Genomic DNA, 3252 nt, shown 5'->3' with positions numbered 1-3252 from the left:
ACGTGATTTACATTGAGTGAGAGTATATGTTAGCTTGATGCTAGCTGAGGTAAAAAACGATTTACGAGTCACATAGACTATGTTTACTGAGTAGCTTACTTGTGCTGGATTTTGTCTAGGATATTTTTTAAAATCAATAATCTATTTGTTAGGGATTTCTGAGTTGGTTTTACATGTTTTGGATGTTTTGTGTAAAATTGTGCTCACTAGCTGGTAAACTGGCCGAGCACGCTCAGATTGGTGGACTTTTTGTGCATACAGTGAGAGAGAGACGATTTTCTGGAGGTGCCAGCCACTATCTTAAAGCTGAATGTATTACAGACTACAGTATAATCCATTTTTTTTGTGGTTCAATCAGTCTGCTCTCAATACTGTCCAGTTTTATAGTTGTTCCTATTAATTGATTGACTGGCGTTTGTCCATGACTCTACTGTCAAACCCCTAACATTGTTTTATGTGATGCTATGTTGTTGCAGCCTAGTATCCAAACTGATATGCAATTTTTTTTATCTTTTTTTTTTTTAACAGCGTTTATAATTTGCGATTCCTGGCTACTGTAGTGTTGTGGTTTCTTGCAGGTAACCTGCTGTTCCTGGCTGTGGTCAGCCATTTTGGGGCGAAGCTGCACCGGCCCAGGCTGATTGCTATGGGCTGTTTCCTAACGGCTGTAGGATCCTTCCTCACAGGCCTGCCACACTTCTTCATGGGACGGTAAAACAACTTAAATACTGGTTAAATTTGTACTTGTAGAGATGCTCCAATGCAGAGGATAGTTTCACTTTAGAAATAAAGAAATGTATCCAGTTGTTGATTAATCTCAGTTAACTTACAACTAAAGTCTTGTGTAATTGGTCAGCTGCTTGATTATGTTTTGGGGCCATACATGTTAAGAGAAGGGATTAAGAGATGCAGAGAAGAGACCAGAAGATGAAGCAGTGGTTCCAACCAGTGTCCACCCCTCAAGGGCCCACTTAACTGCCAAGAGCTCCCGGTTGCCTACATCGTAGTTCCCTTCCGCTGGCGAGAACCGCTTGGAGAGTGTTGGGGAATAATCAGAATTGGTTGGTAACATAGGTAAGATGTTTTATATTCATCATATGTTTGTAAGTTACTTCTCATCAGAATGTTATTTTTGCATAATACTGTGGCGGGTTGCAGTATCTGTTCTATGTCAAGACTAAGTTGTTTGGGCCGGAGAGAGGGGAGAGGTCAAGCGTGTATCTCTTGGCTCCACAATGTCTGTGTGCCAGTCAGTGTGTCTTTGTGATCTTGTCAAGATAGGATGGATTTGATATATGCCTGTTGATATGGAGGATTGGTTTATGGTTCTGAGTTTGAGAAAATAACATAGTTTAGGAGACAAAGCTGAATGATTTATTATGTCTATGCTGTGTGACAATGTGTGTTTTTTGCTATTATTGCTTCATTGATAGACACTGAATTGATCTGAGAGTCACAGGGTTGTGATAGAGCTCATATAATTAAAGATGGACTTTGATAACTAACTCTGACTTGTGTGTGGTTTGCTCTCATGATTTGGTAAATAGAGGAAATTTCCACGACAAGAGAAAGGCGCATGGGTGCAGTTCCTTGTCCTCATTCCGCTGTGAAAGGACCGCACCAGATCCGGTGTCCGAGGCGTCCACCTCTACCACAAAGGGACGAGTAGGATCAGGATGAACGAGGATGGGTCCGAAGGTGAAACGTCCCTTAAGCTCTATGAATGCCCTGTCAGCCTCGGGATTCCTGCAAAAACCTGCTTGAGTGAGGTGGGATAGGGCCGTATGTGTTCCGGAAGAGTTTTTGGAGAAGATCAGGATGTCGTCGAGGTAAACAAAGGCGAACCGGTTCAACATATCCCTAAGAGTGTCATTGATCAATGCTTGAAAGACTGCCATTGAGTTCGATATTCTGAAGGACTAAATACTCAGTCACCACTAGGGGTGTTAAAGACAGTTTTCCACCCATCTCCCTCCCTGATTCTCACCAGATTTTAAGCGTTGCGTAGGTCCAGTTTGGTGAAGAATTGGGCTCCTAGGGCCAACTCCAAGGCAGCGGACATTGGGTAGGGGGGAACAATTCTTGATCGTAATCCTTTTTAGCCCTCTGTAATCGATGCAAGGACTGAAGTTTGGGTCAGAGACAGAGAGACAAGGGATGCATTTAGACAGGCAGCCCAATTATGATATTTTTTCCACTAATAGGTCTTTTGAACAATCGCATTAGATATTTTCGCATCAGCTGTTTTTCAGAGCATATCTGATTGCTCAAAATACAAATTACTCAAAAAAATTACTGAATTGGGCTGCTTGTCTCAACGAAGCCATAGAAACCTGGACATGCTCCAGCTGAAATGTTCCCTCCTGTCAGTACTGATGTTGAATGGCATTAAATACACTTTTTTTGTTCTCTCCCATCCCCTGTAGTTTTGTTGAACATGAGTGGAAATGAAACTCCAGCACACTGGTAGCACTAAAGACGTCTGAGTATAACTTTTCCTGGTGAGTCACACTTAGTGCCAGACAGCGGAAGGAGGAGGAGGTAGGCCATGAAGGGGGTGACGAAAGTGGGGATATTCCTGGGAGGTCTACTGATGAAGAGGTATAAGCTTGGCGTTGTGTCTGGAGCCCAGTTGTCTTTTGTCACCCCCTTCATGGCCTACCTCCTCCTCCTTCCGCTGTCTGGCACTAAGTGTGACAACGTTTAGGTGGCTGGTCTGACCGTGTCCTACAACGGGTAAATATGACATCTGATTGGTTGGTTGGTTGGTGGGTGGGTGGGTGGGTGGATGAAAACAAAAGTTTTGATCAGTAGAATATGAGGGAGTTAGACCAAAACACACATGGGCTTGTGCCGGGGCTCCCTCTTGTGGGAATATACAGTATTGATGTTACTGAGCCAGGATTCCTGGCAGTTTTGTCACTGTGCCTATGTCAATGATAGTTCAGCGGAAATGATTTAAACATCATTATTGCCAGCCATTTACTCTGTTCCCCAGGTCCACTGGTGTACGATGGCAGCCTGTTGTCAGAGTGTAACAGAGACTGCTCCTGCTTGGCTTGGGAGTGGGACCCTGTGTGTTCAAACAACGGCATCACCTACACCTCCCCCTGCCTTGCAGGCTGCTCCAGCTTTACAGGTTACTGCAAGAACACGGTACCAACACTATTAATGTACTGAGTGTACAACACATTCACAGGAATGCTGGCCCATGTTGACTCCAATGCTTCCCACAGTTGTGTCAAGTTGGCC

The 3252-nt window shown here is 44.0% G+C and overlaps 1 long non-coding RNA gene across 1 annotated transcript; it reads left to right on the top strand.

The window, feature by feature from the left end:
• Positions 1-570: 570 nt before the first annotated feature.
• On the top strand, positions 571-2496 carry LOC109895043 (uncharacterized). Its single transcript, XR_002255929.2, has 3 exons — positions 571-711; positions 892-1074; positions 1548-2496. It is a non-coding gene; the product is annotated as an uncharacterized LOC109895043 (long non-coding RNA).
• The last annotated feature ends 756 nt before the right edge of the window (positions 2497-3252 follow it).

The sequence above is a fragment of the Oncorhynchus kisutch genome, linkage group LG8 (genome assembly GCF_002021735.2).
Source record: "Oncorhynchus kisutch isolate 150728-3 linkage group LG8, Okis_V2, whole genome shotgun sequence".
NCBI lineage: Eukaryota > Metazoa > Chordata > Actinopteri > Salmoniformes > Salmonidae > Oncorhynchus > Oncorhynchus kisutch.
This window is presented reverse-complemented; position numbering and strand designations above follow the sequence as displayed.